This window comes from Acinonyx jubatus, chromosome D3 (genome assembly GCF_027475565.1).
Source record: "Acinonyx jubatus isolate Ajub_Pintada_27869175 chromosome D3, VMU_Ajub_asm_v1.0, whole genome shotgun sequence".
Taxonomy (NCBI): domain Eukaryota; kingdom Metazoa; phylum Chordata; class Mammalia; order Carnivora; family Felidae; genus Acinonyx; species Acinonyx jubatus.
In genome coordinates this window covers 23,571,087-23,597,109 of record NC_069392.1, presented here as the reverse complement: position 1 = coordinate 23,597,109, position 26,023 = coordinate 23,571,087, and the positions used below count along the sequence as shown (strand labels likewise).

At 36.7% G+C, this 26,023-nt stretch overlaps 1 protein-coding gene and 1 non-coding gene across 4 annotated transcripts in view; both read right to left on the bottom strand.

Annotated features, from left to right (window-relative positions):
- TTC28 (tetratricopeptide repeat domain 28) overlaps positions 1 to 26,023 on the bottom strand; it is a 625,904-nt gene that overhangs the window by 527,805 nt on the left and 72,076 nt on the right. The gene's annotated exons all lie outside the window — the stretch shown is intronic.
- TRNAQ-CUG (transfer RNA glutamine (anticodon CUG)) lies at positions 9,495 to 9,567 on the bottom strand. Its single transcript has one exon. It is a non-coding gene; the product is annotated as a tRNA-Gln (tRNA).

The window sequence follows — 26,023 nt, the reverse complement described above, 5'->3', positions numbered from 1 at the left end:
AACATAATTATATCATACACCAAATCTCCACATTTCTATATTTCATAAGCCGAAGTTTTAAAGTTACTTCTTCTCACAAATAAGGTCTGCACTTTAATTTCGCAAAAATTTTAGTGCATTGAGAATTGTGATAAATTCTTAAGATCAAGGATAACCATCTTCTGTATAGTTGTTCAGTGAAATGATATTTTGTAGTGATGAGCTACAACAATTTAACAGATAACATTTTTCCATTTATAAAGAGTGACTCTTCACTATATTCCTGAAAAAAAAAATGAGGTAAATGATATTATTGACATTTTACAGGAGCAGACAGTAAATTCTTTTAAAGAATTTCTTAGGGCCAGAGAGTCATAATGCCAGAATTGTGACTATAATTCATTTTGAAATTTTAGTCAAAGCAGCTTAAAACCTCATTTCCCCTCAAAAGTGTAAAATGTCAGTAAGGTTTATCTACATTAGCATGGTTTCATTATTCCTTATTCAAGCTATAATTTTTTAAAGACAAGATGGTTTTAGTCATTTCATCAATCACATGATTTCTACACACCTATTCAAATAACTTAGTGTCCAGGAATCAGCTGTAACTGCAACGACTTTTCCCTATAACCAACATTGCTAATGATTAATCAAGCTTCCATGCCCTGCTTCTATCAAGAGTTCACCTTTCCCCTTTGCATGGTGGCAAAGCTAACATAAAAAATGGTCTCTAAAATTATTTTGCTCTATATAAAACTATAAAAAGAGAAGAATGAAACATTAAAAGGTATTCATGTTCCATAAGTTCTATTTTATTGTAGAATAACATCATTGGAATGATTTAATGGACTTGCACGTCAGCAAAGCATTTGATGAATCTTGACAGTTTACCTACCACTCCCAGCACTAAAAAAATAAAAATAAAAAACTAGTGGAACAATCCCAATGAAGTTATTTTGAGTTATTTCAAAGGACAACCCTGGGTGTATTCAGTAGTCATTCACTTAAAATAGACCAGATGTTCTACATTTTTATTGGCCAATTAGAACCATAATCTGCTAATATAGAATGTTATGGCTACCTGAGCCATTGGTGAAATATAGGGATATCTGGACATTTATGCTACCTAAGTGGAAGGAAATGGTAAAAATATTCATTCTAACTCACATTTCACAACCTGCCCTCCACCGATGTAAATCTGATACAATATACAGTAATCTTGGAAATTTCGAGTAAAAAACAATCATCTGAAGGCTTGACCAAAATTGATGCTAATTGTTGGCAGGAGGCCTCAACTTTTTGACATTTGAGCCTTTCCCTGGGCTGCTTGAATGTCTTCACGATATGGTGGCCGGCTTCATACAGAATGAGTGATCCAAGAATGGGCAAGGTAGAAGCCACAATTTCTTCCATGACTTAGCCTTTAGAAGTCATACTTCTTCATTTGCACAATATCCTATTTATTATGAAGGTCAGCCCTGTTAAGTGTGGGAGAGAACTACATAAGAGTGTGAATGATAAAAGAAGGAATGAATTATTGTGGACCATCTTGGAAGCTGCCTATGAGATATAGTTTTTACCTCCTATGTGTTTAGGTATGAATTTATTTTATTTATTCTGCTTTGTATATATTGTGTTTCCTATAACTGTACATTCAAGTCAACAATTCTTGAAAATTCTCACCCAATAACTCTTCAAATATTGTCTCTCCTGCATTTTCTAGTCTCACTTTCTGGAATTCTGATATTAGACCTACATTACACCTTTTTATTCCATTTCTCTTAACCTATCATATAATCCATTTTTCTGCCTCTGTGCTGCATTCTGTGATTTCTTCAAATCCATCTTCCAGTTCATTAGCTCTCTCTTTAGCTGTGTCTAATTTGCTGTTTAGCCAAGCCACAAAGAAGTTTTTATTCCAACAACATTTTTCACTTCTAGATATTCTAACTGGTTTTTTTCCTAGTCATATGTGATAAAGCTTTTCTTTACATATTTTATGCATTTTTATTTAATATTCTACACCTGATCCTTCCAATATCTGAAGTCCTCAGAGGTCTAAATCTGTTGTATTTTCAGCAAACTCCTGAACAATAACTTGTCTCCTTGCATGGTTGGTGATCTTTGATTATGACCTTCATATGTACTTGATCTTAATCTGAGAGAATCCTGGGGGGCGGGGGCAACTCAAGAATCTTTTCCTTCATAGAGAATTTATATTTGCTTCTGCCAGGAACCATGGGGCTCTATCAATCTCATTTTAGCTCCCTTCTATGATACTCGGCTTAAAGCTAGAATCTCACATTCAGCTTTCTTACTTTGTCATCAGCCTAAAGCTTGGACTCTTAACCACTGTGCTGATATGGGCATTTACTTGCAGAGTTAACATTTCAAGTATGTTTATCCTTTACTGTTCCTGTTTCAGTTCACAGACAGTTTTTAGTTGGGGTGTTGTTTTTGTTGTTTTGTTTTGCTTTGCATTTGAAAGATGTCACATTTCCCTTAATTTCTGTAAGTCCAGCAACCCATTATTCAATAGCTTGCAGCGAAAGGTCCCTTTAACCTAACTTATCTAGTATTCTTTCAGAAGTGAAAGTTCTCAAGTCCTTTCCTTATCCATTCACCTTTTACCAGACAAACAATTCCAGAGAAACTACCATGGATTCATTTTAATATTGATCATAAACAATTCATCATTTAGAGTTCATTTGCATAGTAAGATGTAGATTATCACCAAAACCCAAAAATATGTCAGTATTTTAATCATATAGCACCTCATTAATGTGGATGTCATTAATGTAGACATTAACATGTAATGAGGACACAGCATGTCAGAAATACTGCCAAGACTGAATAACAGAATTCCCTGAGGAATTTCAGTTTCTTTATTTCCAACTGCATAGTGAACCTAAAAAGAGTTGCTATGTAGAGGGCCTGCTCAAAATTGATTGCTTAAAAAATGGTTTACATGAGTTGATAATGCCTATAGCAATCTCTACCTAATCAACATGCTTAGGAATACTTTTTCTGCAAAGGTTAATTGATATGCCCTAATCCAAAATATTGGTTAAATTGTCATTAAATACAGCTGCCCTTGAACAAAACATGTTTGAAACACATGGGTCCACTTAATACATAATTTTTTTCCCTACTGTATATACTATAAATGTATTTTCTCTACCTTATAATTTTCTTAATAACATTTTCTCTAACTTACCTTATTGTAAGAATATAGTATATAATACATATAACATATAAAATATGTGTTAGTCAACTGCATATGTTGTCAGTAAGACTTCCAGTCAACAGTAGACTATTAGAGTTAAGTTGGGGTGCGAGGGGGAGTCAAAAATTATACATGAATTTTCAACTGCACAGGGTTGGTGGGGGGAGGTCAGTGCCCCAACACCCATGCTGTTCAAGGGCCAACTGTAGTTTGATTTAGCCAAACTTGTGTAATTGACCAGTTCAAATAATACTAAAACCTCAGCTTCTAATGTATCAAAATATACTCCAGCTGCAATAACTTTAGCTTTTTGTTTGCTTGCTTAAATACTTGTGTTTTAAAAGTTATTTTTCAATTTTTTAAATGTTTATTTATTTTTGAGAGAGAGAACGCACACACAAGTCGGGGAGGGACAGAGAGAGGGGGAGACACAGAATCTGAAACAGGCTCCAGGCTCTGAGCTGTCAGCACAGAGCATGATGTGGGGCTTGAACCCACAAACCATGAGATCATGACCTGAGCCCAAGTCAGACGCTTAACTGACTGAGCCACCAGGCACCCCAAGTTTTTTTTTAAGTAATCTCTACAACCAACATGGGGCTCAAATCACAACCTGTAAGATCAAGGATCACATGCTCTGCCAACTGAGACAGCCAGGTGCCCCTAAATACTTTAGTTTTTAAAGTTCAACCTTTTCAAATATTATACCTAAAACCCATAACACTCACCCCATACCCAACCATCAAGTCTGTTTATTCTGCCTCCTGAATTTGCCTACAACTCTCCATCCCTATTGCCAATGTCCCAGCATAAGGCACTATTTGTCAATTCTCTTCTGTGTAGCTGCAACAACATTCTATTTCCCCAATTCTAATGTTGCCTTTCTGTAATCCACCATCCATACTATATAAAAGTGGCCTTTCTTCAGAACATATCTCAGTATTTGACATAATAGATCAGTCCCTCTTTCACTTAACTTCCAGGATATCATATTCTCCAGTTTTTTCTCTTACTACATTGGCTGCTCTTCCTCAGGCTCCTTTGCTCATCTGTCCACCTCTTCCCAAATCTTAAATGTCAAAGTGCCATAGGGGTCTTCTCTCTTCTGTATGTGTGTATGTGTGTGTGTGTGTGTGTGTGTGTGTGTGTGTGTGTGTGTGTGTATTTATATTTTTTTCTAAGGATCTCATCGAGTTTTATTATAACTTCAATTACCATCTATGTGCTAATGAACACCAAATTTACAGCCTGAGCACTGATTCTCTCCCATGGGCCAAAATACCTACTTGTCATCGCCACTTGGATACCTAAGAGGAATCTCAAATTTAAACTTTTTATTTTTAAAATTTTAAAATTTTAAAAAAAATTTTTTAAATTTAAATTTTTAAAAGAATTTTTAAAAATACTCTGGGTTTTATACTACTCCCTTCCAAAAAACGTCTACTTTTCCTTCAATCTTTCCCATCTCAGAAGTAGCTTCAGCACTCACTCAGTTCACAGGTCAAGGATCTAACAGTCATCCTCTCTTTCTCTTACAATCCACATTCAAATTCTTCAGCAAATCCTACTGACTGTATCTGCCAAATATATCCTAAATTCAACTATTCTCACCACTTCAACAGCTAATACCCTGGTCCAAGTCATCATTATTTTCTTCCTAGATGGTGGCAACAAGCCTCCTAACTGAACTTCCTGCTTCTAACCTCACCCCTTTATACTCTATCCTCTATGAGAAGCCAGAGTGATCTTTACAAAACTTAAGTCACATTGCTCCCCTCAAAACTTTGCAATTGCTTTCATTCACATTTAAAAGATAATCCAACTTCTTATTATGGCTTACAGGGTCCTATTAAGCAAGGACTCGGGCTGTACCTATCTCTCTGACCTCATTCCATACCTGTCTTCTCATTCATAAACTTCTTGTAATTCCTCCAACATATGAAGCTCATTCCAACCCAGATACTTTTCACAATCTGTTTTCTCTTCCTGGAAGTCTTTCCACAGATCTTCATAGGACTCACTTTCTTACTTCATTCACGTCTCTGCTCAAATGTCTACTCAGAGAAATCTTCTTGGATGATCTCCTCAGGGTGAACTTCCCTGATCACTCCACCTAAAATTACTTCCTCTCCTTCATTTTCTATCTCCTTACCTTACTTTGTTTCTTCTATAGCATTTATCAAGATGATTCTGAAATTATACTGTATATTTGTTTGTCCATCTGTTGCCTGCAACAGAATGCAAATTCCAGGAGGCAGGAACTTTGCCATGTTACCTCTGTATCCCCAGGCTTAGGATAGCATCTGACATGCTCTATGTAATTAATGAATATAATGTTATTCCTCTGCTAGGAAAAAACCCTCAATGGTTTCCCACTGGCTTTCAGGTAAACTCCAATCTGTTTAACATAAATTATAAAACCCACTATGATACAGTCCTGTCTCAACTGGAACCACTCTCTCAATGCTGAACCTGGAATGCTCTTCCATATCCTCTCTCTCTCTCTCACATCCAGCTAACCTCTAATCATTGTTTAAGTCTCATCTTAAATGAGACTTAATATCACTTAAGAGATGCTGTCCCTGAATCACCCAACTAGGTGAACCATGCTTAATCCCTGCCGTGTGCTCTTATACTATCCTGTTTTTTCCCTATCAGGAAGTATTAGCTTTGTAATTACTCAACAGTTATATGCCCTGTCAAAATAAAGTATTCCTTGAGAGCATGTCTGAATTGTATATCATTATATTTCTAATATCGAACAGAATATCTGGCACATACGGGATGCTCAAGTATTTATGGAATGCCAGAATGAATCATTAAAATGTACACTCACACAAAAAGGTGAAATAGATGCTTAGACCACCTTTAAAATACTGAGTAAGCATGGTAATTAAGTACTTTTAGTAAAAATAAATAATGAGGCAGGACACTTGGGTGGCTCAGTCACTTGAGTGTATTAACTCTTGATTTCAGCTCAGGTCTCAATCCCACGGTTGTGGGATCAAGCCCCACATCAGGCTCTGTGCTGAGCATAGAATCTGCTTAAGATTCTCTGTCTCTCCCTCTGCCTTCTCCCCCGCTCATGTGCTCACTCTCTCATTCATAAATAAATAAAGGCAAAAAACTTGTAATGGAAAATGAATCATGTAATATGTGCAGAAGAGAATAAGCCACCTTTATTGAAGTTAATTAAAAATGACTTCATAGAAGACAGACATAGGAACAACTACTTTGTATTTGTATCTTCATTACAGACATCGTAAAAATATGTGTTTGAGCAAAATAAGTTATTTTACATTTATGACATGTAAAGATGAGTTTGAGGGACACTGTCATGAAGATTTAATTTTGAAGACTTATCTCTGAAAGGGCAAGATAAAGTTGGTTTCAAGGATGGTGTAAAAACTAGAGACTCAAACCAATTGCCACTGCCAGGGTAAATATCATTGTTAGAGTGACACTGAAAAATGCAAGCAAACAAGAATAAGCATATAAATTCTCCTACTTCCTGACTTCCAGTCTCCTGCTAGCACTTTGCACTAGAAGAAGAGAGCAGCTGGCAAAAAAGAAAAAAAAAAAAAAAAGTAGTTTGCAGAGTCCCATCCCCAAGATCACAGTGTATAAAAAGGTAGGTTTGGAGCTTGAGAAACAATAGTTGACCAACCAGCACACCAAGCTTAGTGTCAAAGATTACCAAAAGCCCAAAAGAAGTCCTCTGACATTAAAGCCAATCACTCCATCAGAGGAAGGCTGTTAAGGTGTTTCAAGAAAAGAGACTAATATAACATTATATGTCAACTAGATTTCAATAATAAAAATAAAATGAATACATACTGGGGTACCGGGTAGCTCAGTTGGTTGCATGTCCGACTCTTGATTTCGGCTCAGGTCATGATCCCAGGGCATGGTACTGAGACCTGCATCGGGCTCTGCACTGAGCATGGAGCTTGCTTAAGATTCATTCTCTCTCTCTCTCTCTCTCTCTCTCCTCTCTCTCTCTCTCTCTCTCTCCCCTCCTGCTTCCCCTCTCCCCCACTTGCTCTCTCTAAAAAAAAAAAGAACACCTATTAATGAACAAAAAGAGTCAATCAAAAAAAAATAGAAATCTATAGAAATATTTTAAAAGAATTCTTCTGCTCAAAGACCTTAAATGGGATATGTATATTTGTTATCCATTTCTTACCAATGACACTGTCAATAATGCTGTGACCATGCTAAAGGGCAGAGAAAACAATATAACATATATAGAAATCAAGTCTTGAAAATTTCTGGGATTCTTTGATATGAGGCAAGTAATTCCTGTCAAAGAAATTATGAGTTGAAATGATGTGCTTTGCAACTACTATAAACACCTTTGTAAATCAAGGTGTTTAACAATTCTTACCATCAAAACCAAAGATTAATGCAAAGAAGATATACAAATGACCAATAAGCACATGAAAAGATGCTCAACATCATGAGTCACTAGGGAAATCCAAATGAAAACCACAAGGAGGTACCAATTTACATTCACTAGGATACCTATAATTTTAAAAAATGGAGATAACAAGTGAGGTTGTAGGGAAATTGGAGCCCTTATAAACTGCTAGTAGGAATGTAAAATAGTGGAACGGCTGTGGAAAACAGTTTGGCAGTTTCTCTAAAAGTTACATGTAGGATTACTACGTGACCCATGTGATGTTGTGATATAAGGAATACATATTTGGTCCTCATCCCCAGTGCCTGGCATAGAGGTCCTAGCACTCTTGGAATTTCCTGAGTGACAGGAGGAGAGACTTTTGTTATTCATAATAAGCCCCTTTCATCTATATCTGAATTTGTGCTAATGAGGTAGCTCTTGGAGGATGGGGATCGCTTGCCACAGGAACCAACCATGTGATTAGAAGGTTGGAACTTTCAGCTCCACCCCCAACTTCTGAGACTAGAAGGGCTGAAGACTTACTTCAATCACCAATGGCCAATGTCTTAATCAATCATGTCTACATAATTGAACCTCCATAAAAAACCTTAACTGAAGGGGTTCAGAGAGTTTCTGGGTTGGTAAACACATTGAGGTGCTGGGAGAGTGGCATGCTCAGAAAGGCCATGGAAGCTCCACGTCCCTTCCCACAAACTTTGCCCTATGCTTTTCCATTTGGCTGTTCCTGAGTTGTATCCTTTATAATAAATGAGTACCAGTATGTAAAGCACTTTCCTGAGTTCCGTGAGCTGTTCCCGCAAATTAACAAACCCAAGAGGGGTTTGTGAGAATCCCCAATTTATAGCCATTTGGTCAGAAGTTCAAGTGACAACCTAGGACTTGGAATTAATATCTGAAGTGGGGGAGCAGTCTCATGGACTGAACCCTTAACTGTGGAATCTATGTCAACTCCAGGTAGTTAGGGTCAGAACTGAATTAAACTGTAAGAGATCCAGTTGGTGTCCACAGAGAATAAGAAAATTGCTTGTGGTGAAGAATCCACACATTTGGTGTCAGGGGTAGTATAAAAGTGTTAAGTGTAAAAGGAAATGATAATTTTCTTCTTTTACCCAGCAATTCCACATCTAGATATATACTCTTAAAAAAGTGAAAACAGGGACACCTGACTGGCTCAGTCAGTGGAGCATGCGATCTTGATCTCGGGGTTGTCAGTTCAAGCCCCACGTTGGGCACAGAGCTTACTTTAAAAAAAAAAAAGTGAAAACAGCACTCAAACAAATGCATGTACACACAAGTTCATAGCACCAATATTCACAATAAGCAAAAGGTGTAACTAGCCCAAAAGTCTGTCAATGGATAAACAAATTATAATATATATACACAATGAAATAGTATCCAGGAATAAAAAGGAATGTGGTACTGATAAATACTACAAAGTAGATGAATCTCAAACACATTATGCTAAGTGAAAGAAACCACACACAAAAGATCACATATTGTATGATTCTAGCTATGTGAAATTTACATAATAGGTAAATCCACCATCAGGATGCACACTGGTGGCTGGCAGGGGGTAAAGGGAGGGAGATATGGGGAACAACTGCTTACGAAGTATGGAGTTTCCTTTTGGGGTGATGAAAATGTTTTGGAAAAACTAAAGACAGGTGGTGGATGCACAATATTTCAAATGTACTAAATCCCACTGAATGGTTTACTTTAAAATGGTTACTTCTATTTAATGTCAATTTCACCTCCTTTAAGTGTAAAATTTTTGAAATAATTTTTTTAAACTCTAAGGTTGAAATCAGATGCAGTGTCTTTATTTTTATTCATTCATTCATTCACTCATTTATTCAGTAAGCTCCATGCCCAATGTGGGGCTTGAACTCACAACCCTGTGATCCAGAGTCACATGCCCTACCAACTGAGCCAGCCAGGGACCTCTCTAAAGCTGAAACCAAATTAATGTCAAAGAACTTACAAGATGCCACTTCAAGGAGTACTCCACAAAATAGATTTAATGGTCTATTCAGACTTAATTCTTTTATTTGCCAAATTTGGTTTTACTTTAATTTTTTAAGGAAGTAACCACTAAGTTTTTAGTTTTTACATTAAAATGATATTACCATAATGCTTTACACACAATTGTTTCATTTTTGTCTGAGATAGTCTCTCCATACGTTTTCCACCCAACACTCTAAATATCTGAACAACACTACACAATGCATAAAGTGGCTCACTCTAGCAGTGAATTTTCAAAGAGCTAGTCATACTTCAAGGAATATGAGAATACTTCAAAGAAAATAAGAGAACATATATAAACTTCAAAATATTTCAAATCATTCTGATCCCTCTCTCGCTGTGCTCATCTCACCTTGCCCCACACCTCTGCTATCAATCTTGAGAACCACTCACTGGTCTACAAATTATATTTATTCCAATGCAAAACACTAAAGTGGAAACAAATGTGTTGACGTACTATTTTGGGGTGAAGGTACAGGAAGGGAAGTGATCAACAGCCTTCATTAGGCTCTCAAAAGAGAAATATGACCCATCTCCACCAAAGGTGAAAATCCCTGCTACATTCAGCGAGGATCATCCATATATAGTACAGTTCTCCAGGCTGACAATTTAACAATCCACAGCAGAGAACAACTATCACTCACTTGAGCTGGGAAGACAAGAGAAACAATATATCTGGGTAATACAGGCCTATGCTCTGTCTCTAGAAAAAAGAAAATTAAGAACAATTTTAATTTACCAAAATATCCACAAAAAATTAAATTGCTCCAAATGTACCAAAAAGGACATTTTAGGATACCTGGTTGAATTTAATAAGATATGGTGCTTGGAGTGGCTAGTAACACTATCAAAAGGAATTCCTTGATTACACATTTTGATATATTCTTAAAACACATATATTCACATAATCCATCTTTCAAAGAACTGGATCTGATCCAAGAGTTTCCAAATGAAAAGCAGCTAAAATGGAATCTGCACATCCCAGCCAACTTCTGGAAATGCCATAAGAATATAAAAATAGCTCTTACTAACTGCTTACTAATTTCAAATTCGGTTTTGAGACTACATCTCAGAAATCATGACTGAGAATGACTGATTCAGAGTTGGAAAAGTATATTTACTATTACAGATGGAAAAAGTTCAGTAGTGCTGAAATCATGTTAAAAGGAGATGACAAAATTTTTCCTGATATATAATGAAATGATTAATTAATATAATTGGGATGATATTTTTGGATTCTCCCTTATTGGCAAATTTCTCTCCCTATACCTGCCATTGTAGCTCCAGTCAAGGGGGTAGGACACATACTACACTTCAGAAAAGAAACAGCAATGAAATAAAGGACCTTCCAAATGTTAGGAGGAAAGAGAAAGCCCACCCCTTCTATGCCTAGTATGTAAACAAGGGAAAAATCGAATATAGCACAAGGCTTTTGCCTAGCTCCCCACATGAAGCCCTGAGAAAAGACCATCATGCAGGATGCTCCTGGGGCAATACAGTCTGGAAGGAGGAACAACAGAATCTTAGCAGAGGAAAGAAGCAAATAAATGAGCTTGAGGCAACACTCCTGACTCCTATGACCTACATATATAAAGAGGATCCAGAAGCTTCATAAGCTCTGGAAGTATCAATCCCAAAAGATCTAAGCAATCAAGTAAGTCCAAGACAAGATTAGAGAAGCAACCCACAATGGATACCAATGAAGACCAATGACCAGTACAGAATTTCAAGATACTCTCTACCACCTTCAGAAAATCACCTGAACCCACCCCCATAGCACTTAAACAGCATCTTGATGTACAGCAGGGGCAAGCAGTGGGAATAATCTGAAAGACTGAGCATATACCTAAGAGAAGCTGAATTAGCTAATGAAAGTGACATTAATGAGCAAGTTCAAGCTGTGTAACGCTGTGTTCCCTTGCCTAATACTACCCAACTGGGTGAGAGGCTTGTAAGGAAGATTAGGATCATTAAAAAAATAAAGAAGCTATATTTTCTTTGAGTAAGATGCAAAATTTTCAAACTTGCTAACAATGTTTAGTAATTTTTATTTCATTTTCCTTTTTTCATTTCCTTTTCTTTTGTTTCCATTTTGTAAAAACAAATCAAAATTCAAAATTACTACCATAAACATCCTCAGGTAAGACACTACTCCATGAAACAAGACAAGGTAGTTAAAAAAAAAAAAAGCAAAGGAAAAGTTCTTAGAAATTAGAAATAAGATAACAGAAACAAAAATCTCAGCATAAGAATTAAAAGATAAAACAGAAAATATCCTACAAAGCAGAACAAAAAGACAAAAATCACAGAAAAGATAGTAAAACTAGAGAGTCTAGGAATTACAATATCTGTAAAAGAGAAGTGCCAGAAAGAAAATGTAACAAGATGTTAAAGGTGTAAATCAATAATAAAGAAAACAGAATTGATGACATAAATTTCCAAATTAAAAGAGATTATCAAATTATATAGACCCAAACTAGTATTCTTCAAATAAAAAATATCACCAAAAAATTTCATAATATGGGGACCCCTGCGTGGCTCAGTTGGTTAGGCAGCTGACTCCTGTTTTCGGCTCAGGTCATGATGCCAGGGTTGTGGGATCAAGCCCCATGTCAGGCTCCACGCTGAGTCGAGAGCCTGCTTAAGATTCTCCCTGCCTCTCTGCCCCTCTCCCTCATTCACATGCACTCTCTCTCTCTCTCTCTCTCAAATTAAAAAAAAAAAAGAAATTTCATAATACTATGATTAAAAAGAAAATGCTTTAAAACTTCCATATGGAATAAACAGGTTTGACACAAAGAAGGATTCAGAAGGTCTTCAGATTGAGAAAGTCTGGTGGAACGGCAACCCAGGCAAACGACAAGCAAAACCTGAGGAAAAATAACTTCTAACCTAGAATTCTATAAGCAGTCAAAATATCAAGTGTAAGTCAAAAGAAACAGGTATTCTTCAAACCTGCAGTGTCTCAGCCAACCTACCTCCCATCCGCTCATTCTCAGGAAGCTACTGACCGAAGTATACCACCAAAAGGAGGGAATGAATGACAAGTGAAGAAGATGTGGAATCAATTCCATATTTAACTCAAGCAAAGGGAATTTTCAGGCGGATGGAGAAGGGAGATCCAAAAATGACAACTGCACATTCGGGGAAAGAGCAACCGGTCCTAACCAAAACCAGTCAGCAGAGCCATCCTCCAGAAGAGGACGTTGATGGAACACTCAGTGTGTCTAAATGCAATGAGAAGACATTTAGAGAATTAGGGGGTAGTTTGGTAATGGATAAGTAATACATACATAGAAAAACTGGGGGACAATTATCAATGACTCAAGAGAAAGTTTTCTAAGGAAAAGTAATCACAGCATGCCAAATAATTCAGCTGTGAATTACCTGTTCAGAGTAATACCAATACAAATAATCAATTCTAATCCACACAAATTTTGGATATAATTACACTGGGAGAATGAGAGTATAGGAAGTGTGTATATAAGTGAAAGAGGGGGAAAAAAGAGTTGAATCCTCATCTTTCATGTGGGACAATAGATAATACCTCAAAATTAAGAATTCACAGCAAAAGTGGTAATGGCTGTGTGGCAATGAGAATGTACTTAATGCCACTAAATTGTACACTTAAAAATGGTTAAAATAGTAAATTTTATGTTATATATATTAACTGCAAGCAAAAAGAAAAGAAAAGGTAGGGGCTCTGGGTGGCTCAGTCGGTTAAGCGTCAGACTCTTGGAGCCCCATGTAGGGCTCCACAGTGGGTGTAGAGCCTGCTTGAGATTCTCTCTCTCCCTCTCACTCTGCCCCTCCCCTACATGTACACTCTCCTCCTCTTTAAAAAAACAAAAGGTAAAAGCAAAAGCATACAGGAGGTAAATGACAAAACAAACTGCTAAGAGTTGAACTTTGTTGCCTATAAAGAGAAGGAAGCTAGATGGTTGAGGGAGGGTAAGGAGCGGCAAGATATTGCAGGGGAGCGTAGGAGTTCCTCGGGCCTTTAAAAGAGTTTTATGGTGGCATCTGAGTCGCTCAGTCAGTGAAGCGTCAGACTCTAGATTTCAGCTCAGGTCATGATCTCACGGTTCATGAATTTGAGCCTCACGTGGGGTTCTGTGCTGACAGCATGGAGCCTGCTTACGATTCTCTCTCTCCCTCTCACTCTGCCCCTCTCCTGCTCGCACACTCTTTCACTCTCAAAAATAAATAAACTTTAAAAACTAAGTAAAATAAATAAAAAAGGTACATAACTTTGATAAAAATTAAAATTAAATTTAAAAAACTAATCAGGAAATTTTAAAGCTGGCCCTTTTTTTCCTGTCTATATAGGTAAGATTTAGACTACTCTTAATTTGATCTTTCAAGTACAACATACATGGGGCCCCTGGGTGGTGTCCAATGTCAGCGCAGAGCCTGTTTGGGATTCTCTCAACTTTTCACTCTGCCCCTCGCCTGCTCACACTTACTCACTCACTCTTTCTGAAAATAACAAACTTTAAAATAAAATAAAGTTCAACATACAAAATTATGATATGCATGAACATTTGAGGAAAGCGTATGTCCTGAATAGGTCTATGCTCATAAAAATATGTTTATGCCTATTACCCAAAGCAAAGTATATGAGGCTACATGCAATTGTGGACATTAGCCAGATTAAGCAAAATAAAACTATGCAGAGTAAATCTCTGGCACCACTTCTTCTACCTGACTCAAATTTCTGTATCATAACTAGAGCCCTGCATATCCATTCTAATTGAAGGAAATAATCTGGATAAATGAATTTAACATGAAACTATGCAAATTCTCTATTACATTCCCTTAGCAATTTAGATACCACGAATTCAGAATTTACAATAATTCAGAAAAGATACCTTCTTTTTAAGAACATGTTTAGAAATTAGAGATTAATTTACTATGCTTTCAAATCAAGAATCAGCCATAAGTTTTAGTTACTTAAGTAGTTAAAAGTGCATTACAACTTATCCAATTGGCAAACAATTTAAACTGTGTTAGCCAAGTATTGGCAAGAATATGGAGCAATAAGAACTCTCAAATTTATCCTGCTGGTGGCAGGGTACATTGGAACAAAACTTTGAACACCAATTTTGCATTATGTATTAAAGGTGAAAATATGTATGCTCTGCAACCCAGCAATTTAACTGTAAGAGGAACTCTCTTACAAAGAATTGTTCATAGCAATATTCACAATGTTCATAATAGGGAAAACTTGGAAATACGAATAGTGAAATACATAAATAAATTGTAGTGTGTTTATGCCAATGGAATTCTATAAAGAGGTAAAAATGAACAAGCATTGACTATATTCATCAAAATTGATGAATATGAAAACATGGCAATGACCTAAAGAAATAGGTCACAGAAGAATACTTAAAAGATCATTCTATTTATAAAAAATTTCAAGAACAAAAAACTCTAGGTATTGTATTAAGAGAATGATTTATCATAAAAACCAGAACACTGTTTACCATATTGGGAGAGTGAGATACACAGGAAGCAGCATGTAAGGTAAGGCAGTATGTAAGGTACTGGTAATGTTGGTTTTGTTTTTTTTTAATGTTTATTTATTTTTGAGAGAGAGACAGAGCATGAGCATGAGCAGGGGAGGGACAGAGAAAGAGGGAAACACAGAATCTGAAGCAGCCCCAAGCTCTGAGCCACCAGCACAGAGCCCAATGCACGGCTCGAACTTGACAAACCGCGAGATCACGACCCAAGCTGAAGCCAGATGCCCAACCGACTGAGCCACCCAGGCGCCCCAGTTACTGGTAATGTTCTATTTCTTTTTGGAGGTAGTTATAGAACTGTTCACATTATAATTATTTTTAAAGGTACACATATACATTTTTTGTATAGTTATGTAATATTTCACAAAAAGTAAAGAAAAATTAATCCTATAAAAAAAGAGGAACATTAAAAATTGAGAAAAATGCATTGCATTAATGTGAGCCTATTGTGAGTAACTTTTTCATTAATTATTTCACATATTAGCATTTAAATACAGTGTAGTTCATAATATTAACTGTACCTAAAAGTAATAAAATTTTACTTTATTGCTTGTTTCTTTTTAACTTTAATTAAATACTTGACTCAGTTCAGCAACTACTGAGAACTTATTATGCACCAGGCATGGATTAAGCACTGGGGATACCATGACAAAGAAGTCATAGCCCACAGCCCTGCCCTCGAATGGCCTGAGGACAAAGATATACAAACAGAAAAATATTTTAATTAATATCTATTTTATCCTGATTATTAGAGCAATATTTTTTCAGTATTTAAACCTTATAATCTCAAAGTAAAAATGAGGTAACAAAATACTTCTATTATTCCCACTACAAAAATAGAACCACTTTGAACATCTTGTACCAGTAATTGTCACTGAATCCTCGTCACCATATCACCCTTGCCAATGCCTGGACATGAAACCCAATTCGAGGCTATGAGAAAGAAAGGGAAGTCAGCTGGGAACTTCTGGGAAAGATGTGAACACTCCTAAAGGAGAAACAGGAAGAGAGAGCTCTTCTTCACTCTCTGGAGGTTCTCATATCTGGGAACTGTTGTGGCCAATTGGCTACCAGCCTGATGACAGGCCAACATAGCACATTGCCTCAAATAGATAAACTGAAATTTATATGACCATCTACCTAATATAGGGCTTTCAGGTTGTCTTCGGTTTTTCATTATTTTTTTGAATTATCTTTGTATTTCATGTTATTTCTTTAAAATATATATCTAGGCAAACAGATAATTTCAATGTACTGTATGACAAAAAGCAATAAGGCTACACATAGGTTAATAAGAAAACACAGGGAATAGATACTCTGTCCAGCCTGTAGGTAGTTTTTGACTTAATACTCCTACTCCACCAAATAATAGGTAATTATATAGGTTGGAAGGGTAAGTGTACCTTCCTAATTTTCTCATTACAGTGCTATGTCTTTTAATGTGATTCTTCTCCAAATCTTGTTAAAGAACCATGCCATCTTTTTTATTTTTTTCCTCAGTGAAATGTTTCTACTTTTTCCACCAGCTTTATTGAGATATAGTTGACATATAACATTATATAGGTTTAAGGTATATAATGATTTGAGATATGTATATATTGCAAAATGATTATCACAATAAGTTAATACCCATCACCTCACAGTTAACATTGCTTTTTCTCGTAAATAGAACTTTAAAGATCTACTTTCTTGGCAACCTTCAAATATACCATACAGCAGTCACCATGCTGTGCATTAAATTTCCAGAACTTAGTTCTTATAACTGGAAGTTTGTACCTTTTGGCCACCTTCATTCATTTCCCTGTCCCTCACCCCCACCAAATAACTACCAATATGTTCTTTAACAAACTGTGGCCATCTTGCACCACAAAGCCATATCCTCGGTTTCACTTTCCACTATTTCAGTTGTCCGCAGTCAACTGCAGTCCAGAAGCAAATAATATTCCTTCCAACACATCAACAGAAGGTCCACAGCAGCCTAATGATAAGTCACAATGCCTACATCATTCACCTCGTTTCATCTCATCACATAGGCATTTATCATCTCATATCATCACAAAAAAAAAAGAGTACACTAAGATATTTTGACAGAGACCACATTCATAAGACTTTTATTGCAGTATATTATTATAATTGTTTTATTTTATTATTAGTTATTGGTAATCTCTTACTGCACCAATTTTATAAGTGAAACTTTATCATAGGTATGTATGTATGTACAGGAAAAAAATATGTATAAAGTTTGTTACTATCCACAGTTTTAGGCATCTACTGGGAGTCTTGGAATGTATCCCTGTGGATAAAGGGAGACTACTCTATCTCTTTATCTCTCTACAGAGATTCCCTTTATGACATGTTCAATATATTCAGGAGTCCCTTGAATTCACCCATCTCCTTAGAACTAATGCCATTTTTACACAAATTTCAAACATGGCTAGGTTTAACTAAGCATTTACTAAAAAAATATTTACCAAACATCAGTAATGCTAAACACTATATAAGATGTAGAATAAAATATTCTTCACACTGAATATAGAATCAAAATTATTTTTACCTGCTTTTCTTTGATAAATCTGGTATTAATTCCTAAAGTAATCTATAAAATATGATATTTTGGGAGAAAAGAACTGGCTCGTTGGGCTTTACAAAGGCTGTCTCAGGAAGCTAAAATCCCAGGGGTTTCAAACCATAGTTGACTCCTGAACAACATGGTTTTGAACTGCATGAGTCCACTTATATGCATATTTCTTCCAGTAAATATAATACAGTACTGTAAATACTTACATTTTCTTAGTAACATTTTCTTTTCTCTAGTTTATTGTAAGAATACGGTATATACTACAAATAGCAAACAAAATATATGTTAATTAACTGTTTATGTTATCAGTATAGCTTCCAGTCGGCAGTAGATTATTAGTAGTTAACTCTCTGGGGAGTGAAAAGTTATACGGAATTTTCAACTGCACTGGTGGGGGGGGGTCGGTGCCCCTAACCTCTGTGTTGTTCAAGGGTCAACTGTATATCTTCTAGGACTAGTGAAAATTAGTATTTGTTTAGACCAAATATTCTCATACTATCATTGTTTGATTTTGCAATAGCGCTCTTCCTTAAAAATAATTTTTAAAAATATATTTATGTTAAATAAATAGTAAGTTTTACTTTAATAGTTTTACATCATCCTTGAGATAACTGATATATCTTAGAATGTCACAAAATAGCAATCTGGTAGCAAATTAAGTAATATCAGGAAATTCCACACAATAAATATGTAGTATGTTGTGATTTCATGGAGAAAGGTCTAAAAAAAGTATTTAAAGAAACTAACAATCATGAGTAATTATCAGACACATGCATACAATCTGAAATTTCAACAAGGGAGAGCAAGATGCCACTAACAAACAGAATTCAGTGATTTTATCTATAGATATCACCACAAAAACATTTCTTCCTTTTGCCACATAGTTATTTTCCTATGTATCCATGTTACCTGGCATGATCTTATTAGATCATGTATCATAAACAACACACTGATGTATGCGGCATCTCAAGTACCTGAGATAAGGCCTAAAAGAGAGTCAAGTGTATTTGAAAGAGTGTCTTATTTAGAATGTTTTGGCAAACACGATGTTTTTATCTCAAAATAATATCTGGTTCATTTTTTTTAAAACAAAGCAATATTATTATTATTATTATTATTATTAGCAAATATTCATGCCTATAATTACCATCTATTTTTCTCAGCTAAGAATGGGTGATTGATGACCAAGCTCATCTAGTATTGAGACTTAGACTGTCTTAAAAATATTTGCTATAACATTAAGGAGTGATGGGGAGAAGAAGATCCCAGAAAACAAAGAGGAAAATGCTTCTTAGTGCCACCAAGAAGCTATGATAAAAAAGTTCCATGGTTAAACACCAAGCAGCCTTAAAAATACACACAGATTATGTCTCACAGAGGATAAATAAAATGGGCCAAATGATCCAAGATGTTGAAAATGCTCCATATTTCTTTCAGGGAATACCTGGTTGGTAACAACATTCTATAAAAAGTCTAACAGTTGCAACTGTGTATTATTTAAGGAGGACTAAGGTGAGATGACATCTAATTATTTTTTAATATCAGAGTAGTAAATGTGCAAATGAGAAAAGGAGATTGAAATCCATGAAATGGTATATGTTGAATTTCAGGATAACCCATCATGACTAGAGAACTAGCAAATCCAAAAAAGTCCATTAAAGTTTTATGTCTAAAAAATTGGAATGCATCTTTTTTACAAATTAAAGACAGATTGTAAAGAGAGGGTTGGAGTTGGAAAGTTCTCTGCTCATCAAATTAAAAACAAGAGCTCTATTCATAAAAAAAAAAAAAAGAAAAAAGAAAAAAAATTTAAAAGAATACTTATGTGGTCAAGTCACATTCTTTGTTCTGAAGTTTTTATATGCAACTTGGGGTGAGCATTTTACTTGTGATTCATAAAGAATCAGTGTAAGTAAAGACAAGTTTAACAGGGGCTCCTAGAGCACATGAGTACATTCCAGGTGATACGTAAGTAGCCGTGTAAGACACCGTAAGAAAGGAGAAAACACACCCTAAATACCCAAAGGAAGGAGTGTGGTCACATGACCAACAGCTGGACTTGATTAAAAAGAAATACCAGGTTAGGCGCTATGGTAGTTCTTCCATAGTTACATGACAACACAAATGAGAAATGCTACATTTCTCACAGCCTGTTGCCTAGTGATCTCAATGCCTGCCCCTTTATCCACCCTCACAGTACAACCACTTCTCCCTTTCTTCCTCTGCAGCACTGCAGTATTCTCATCTTACAACATCATTTTTTAAAAGAACTTTATGAGGAAATGGAGCAAGTGTAAATAAAAAGTCAGCTTCACTTATAATCTGTGATTCGTTTTCACTTTCACAAGCACGACAAAATACAAATTGAAGTTTCCTCGTGAGTAAAAGATACAAATGTGGACAAATTACTTTAAGTAGATTACATTGTGCTGGGACAGTAGAATGCCTGCTTTCTGAGGATCCAATGTTCAAATGCAGGATAGGAAGCGGATGACAAATGTAACACATCTTTCTTTCTTAAAATTGGCTGTGCAGTAAGGCAGGAGGTTAATACACAATGTAGTACTATGGAAACAACATGGTTTTACTGAACTGTGAACTAAAGAGTTACATTAAATACCCACAATTCCTTGTGAAAATCTCTTTGTTTTTCTGCTTGTCAGCATCTGCATTTTACAGCTGCCTCCTACAGTATGGACCCTGTCTTGTAGAAGTTTGGGAACTTAAAACATTAATATCCAGGAGCTTAAAAACATCACAGCACTAATAACTTACACAGATGGGAGTAAAACAGTCACAGCATTCTTAACTATAAGCTGAACAGAAAATAAATCTAAAGACTAGTGATGACGATTTACAGAATATAAGAGCAAAATTATCTCTTTCAGCTTGGCAAAAGCATTTATACTTGCAAAATTTTCCTATAAGCCAAAAAAGGAGACAGATTAATATCAGGTCTAAGGTAACATTTATCAAAAGGTTAAAATCCCAAGAAACTATTTCTCAATCAACTTATTATTTTCTTATAATAATAAAAGTACTTTTTTTGAGATAAATGCTCAACCTGATGCAAAAAAAGTATCATTTAATCAATGAGATTCTTTTTATTCCTCGTAGTTCAATATAATGACAGAAGTTATTGATATCAATATAATGACAGAAGCTCCTGCCCCTCCTGACACCATAATCACTCCTGCGGATCTTTTAAAGTAGTCCTCAGGGGCGCCTGCATGGTTCAGTCAGTTGGGCGTCTGACTTGATTTCGGCTCAGGTCATGATCTCACGGTTTGCTGGTTCAAGCTCTGCACTGGGCTCTGCATTGGTGGCACGGAGCCTGCTTGGGATTCTCTATCTCCTTCCCCCTCCTCCAGTCATGTACATGCTGTCTCTGTTTCTATCTCTCTCAAAGTAAATGAATAAAAACATTCTTAAAAAAATAAAGTACTCCTCATTTCAAGGCAGCTCCAGCTTCTCCCTGAGAACCCTGACTCTGCAGGTTAACAATATGAGCTCTCGAGCACCATCACCTCTTGGCCAACCTCACCAGGTCTGGTATAATGCCAATCTGTCTCCCTTTCTCAAAAAAAATTCTGAATTTAGATGAGAACTGTCCAAAAGAACTTTATGTGATAATGAGAATATTCTGTATCTGAGCTGCCTGTGGTAGCTATGAATCATATGTGGCTACTGAACACATGAAATGTGGCTAGTGTGACTGAAGAACTGACTTCTTATATTTTATTCAACTGCAACTAAATATAAATTTAAATAGCTGCATATGACTAGTAACCTACCAGAGAAAGCACAAATCTAGAGCAAGAGTACTTCTTTTCCTACCGGAAATCATTTATTTTATCCTGTAGATGATGGGAGAGTTACTCAAAGGTTGGACTTAACGTTTTAGAAAGTGTTTTCTGGCTGCTTTTTGGGAGTATGATTTTAGAGGCTGGGAAGGGAAAGAAAATGCTGAAGGTCTGTAAAGTACTCATCGGATTTGGCAATTACAAGGTCTCTGGTAATCTCAGAATGAGAATTTAGAGTGGAGAAGTGGGGTTATAAACTTCAGTGGAAACAGAGATTGCAAATTCAGACCACTCTTTCAAGAAGTCTGGCTTCGAAGGAAGAAAGAGAGGAAGTAGGGAACAAACATCATGAAGAACCTCTCGTGTGCCAGAATTTTAAAGAAGGAGCTTCACATTGATTACTCCATTTCCTTTGCTTAATCTTCAAACCTGCAATAAACCTCCTCTTACAGAAATTGAGAAATGAAGCCTCAGAGGGGCTGACTTGCTCAGGGACACTCTGGTAGGTCTGGGATTATAAAACTAGAGTCTTTTTCAGGCCAAACTTCATTCTCTTGAAGGTCAAGCAGAAATGCAGGACAGATCTGTGGAAAGATTAAAGATAGGAAAGAGTGATAGAGTAATTAATGAGCAAGGCTCTGGAGAAGATAGGGAGAAATAGAGTCTAGACAAGAGATATTAACCTCGGATGAGAACAGGAAAATCCGTTCCTCTGAGATGGAAACATAGAAATCCAGTAAGTGTGAATGTGTACATGTTTATACTACAAGGGGTTTAGGGATGACAGGAAACAGCTGAAATTAAAACCTGATGATCTTTATTTTCCCTGCGAAGCAGAAGGCAAGACCTTGCATGAGAAGATGAGAGCAAAAGTTTAAAGAGGATGGTCTGACCTAGCCATGATGGAGAGAAAGGGAGGAACGGGCCTGAGACCCAAAAGAAAAAAAAAAATTTTTCAGTTTTTAACGTTTATTTATTTTTTTACAGACAGAGACAGAGCACAAGTGGAGAAGGAGCAGAGAAAGAAAGAGAGAGACAGAATCTGAAGCAGGCTCCAGGCTCTGAGCTGTCAGCACAGAGCCCGATGCGGGGCTTGAAACCACAAACTGTGAGAACATGACCTGAGTCGAAGTCAAATGCCCAATCAACTGAGCTACCCAGGTGCCCCCCCAAAATTTTGTCTTAATGTTTATTTATTTTTGAGAAAGAGAGAGGGAGGGAAGGAGGGAGGGAGAGGGCGAGAGAGAGATGCGAGTGGAGGAGGGGCAGAGAGAGGGAGACAGAATTGGAAGCAGGTTTGGCACTATCAGTGCAGAGCCTGACATGGGGCTCAAACCTAGCAACCAACGGTGAGATCATGACCTGAGCCAAAATCAAGAGTCAGACACCTAACCAAGACACCCAGATGCCCCCAGACCTATTCAGATCTTGAATTGTGAACTGTAAAATGGTCTTCCTAAATTAAATAAACATTAATTTTTTTTTAATTTCTAAAGTATCAATGATTTTCCTTAAAGCAGAAAAAATATATACTTATAAAAACATGATGTTACTAAGAGCATAATGTAAGTTAAAATATGTATAAAGCTATAAACTTCAGTAATGAAGCACTATGCTTTCTGGCATTAATAACTATAACCCATTTATCTTTATATATCATTTAAGCTTGGCTATGATAGAAACAAAGTTAAAATTTTTTAAACATCATAAATAATTCCTGGCTTCCATTTAGGATGTATAATGCTTGAAACAGAGTTGTTCCCACTTGTCCAATAAGAAAAAAGTGGGTAATCTAAACAAATATAATTTTTCTGGAGACTATAACTTAGAGAGCTAAGGTTGTAGGACAACCAACTACCCTGAAATCTAAGGAAAGACAGATGACTCCAAAGAGAAAAAGGAGGCAAACACTTGTTTACTTGGGCACATACCAAGGTGCTCTACACCTGTAGAAAAAAATTCAGCTGAATTTTTTAACTGCTAAAAGCCAAATGTGGGCTAGCATGAGAGTGGAAAACCCCTGGGAGCCACAGAACAAGAAGAGCCTGCACCTACTCACAGATTCTTCTCTAGAGACCTTACCGGGTGCTGGGGAGAAAGTGTGGGGCAAAGTAAGAAACCAAAGAAGGGCTCCTTTGAGCTGCAGGCCCAGGAAAGGGAAGCAGCAGCTGTTCCAAGGAATGCCTCAAGCCCCTTCTGAATTGTTCTACCCCACAGAACAAAAGCCAAAACCTGACTGGGAGAAGGGATCAGAAAAACACACAAGGCAGGGGAAGAGACAGGGAAATCTCCACCTCTGAGAGAACTGGAGTCAGGAACACTAATAGGACCCCAACCCAGCAACTGCCTAAGGCTGAGGCTGAACCAGGACAACAGAAAACACCCATCCCCCACCCCCAGTACCAGGTTAGGAGGCACTGAGTAACAAATAATAGCAGATCCACTGCTGGGAAAGGCAGGAATATGGAAAAAAGCCCTCTCTGAAGTGCAGATTCAGAAGGAAGCTGAGGGTGGATCAGATTTTGAGGAAAAGTCTCTGGTAAACCAACCCTCGCCTGGGCACAAGATAAAACACTAGATGAATCTGAAGCACTTGGAAGACTAAGGAAACCCAAACTCAGCTCAACCTAACACAATTCCTACAACAAAGGCCAAGCAAAAGAAGAAGAATGACCATTTCCAGGCATAAATAATAGTGACTTCTACACAAAGATGTCCACTTTCAATCAAAACATGAAACACACAAAGAAGCAAGAAAAGATAACATACTGTCAGGAGACAATGCAATCAATAGAATCAGCCCAGATTTTGGAACTAACATATAGGGAATTTAAAATCACTGAGATTAACATGGTAGAATAGTGGGAAAAGCCTTTTTCCTTAAAGCATCCTTTTTTTTTTTTTTTAAAGAAAGAGAGCGCATGAGCATGAAAGAGGGGCAGAGGAGGATGGGGGGGGCGGGGGGTGGGGGGAGAGGGAGGGAGGGAGGGAGGGAGAGAGAGAGAGAGAGAGAGAGAGAGAGAATGAATATCAAGCAGGCTCCACACTGAGCACAGAGCCCAACACAGGGCTCGATCTCACAACCCTGGGATCATGACCTGAGCCAAAATCAAGAATTGGACACTCAACTGACTGAGCCATCCAGGCATCCCCAGAAAAGCCTTTCTAAAAATTACAATAGTTGAAATGGAAAAGGCATAGCTTTAGGTCTATCTTCCCAACTTGATTCTTAGTTCCTTCAAAGCAGGATCCAAGTTCATTTCTCTTTGCTTCCCTAGCATCTAGCACAACCAGCAGATCTGACATTAGCACAACAGTATAAAAAATGAAATACATTTTTGAACTTGAAGACCCTCAACTGCCATTAGCAGACAAAGTAGTAAGCCAAACTTCAATCCCAGAACCACAGACAGAGCTTCAATTTTGGGTGGACTTCTGCACTTTTACTTGTAATTTTCTAAACTGACTATGAATAACTAAACCCTGGGTCTGCATGCTGCTCCTGGAGCTCTTGAAAACTTGTTCATTTATATTACGAAACTGCCTTTTGATTGGTTATTCTGTTCTAAAGACTACAATCCTTAAGTAAATGACTCTAATGTAAAAATAACTTATGAGGCGTATTTCTAAAAATGACCTCACATTTTCAGATCCTAGAGAAAAAAAACTACACATCTTTCACTGAGCATCATCCTTCACTTATATACATATTATGCTCAAGCCTTCTTAGCTCTCATTTCTCTTTTACCACTTAAGAAAAATAAAGCAGCACTGAGATATTCTTAACTGAGACCTTCCAATTCTTACCTCAAGCATTCCTAACTCCTAAAAGATAAAACTACCAGCCCCCTATTTTCCAACCTCCAATTTATCTAAATAATCTTGTACATTTTTCACAACACTTTCCCTAAAGGGACTGTTATATATAAGTCCAGTTTTATAGAGCCTATGGGGGTTTTGGCAACTTCCTTCAATTATCTCCAGCTGAATTATAAAAATAACAATGAACTCGAAAAGGTTCCTATAACTTCCTATTTGATCTCATGGGCATATTCCAATTTCTAAATCTTATATGGGGTCTCAGTAATCTTCCCCATGAAAAATTAGAATAAATCTGCAAGAACTTTCAAAATTCCCAGCAATGATGCAAAATATTTGCTTATGCGATGAATTAGCAAGATCAATGAACCTTTGCAAGACAATTACAGAAATTGTAATTTTTTCAAAAAAATTTTTCTAGAATGTTTTCTATATGCTATCATAAACTTCCACACCCACTTTAAACTAAACCCACTATCTTTAGGAATGATAATCACACAGCATCTTTTGATATCATACACAGTTTCATGTAACTTGATCATGCCTGTGTTCAATGATAACCAGCCCAACAATGCTTCCAAGATGCTACTTTCTCTCATTTCTTTCTGCATCACTCACCACTCTCTTTTGCTTGTTGTCTGTCTTCTC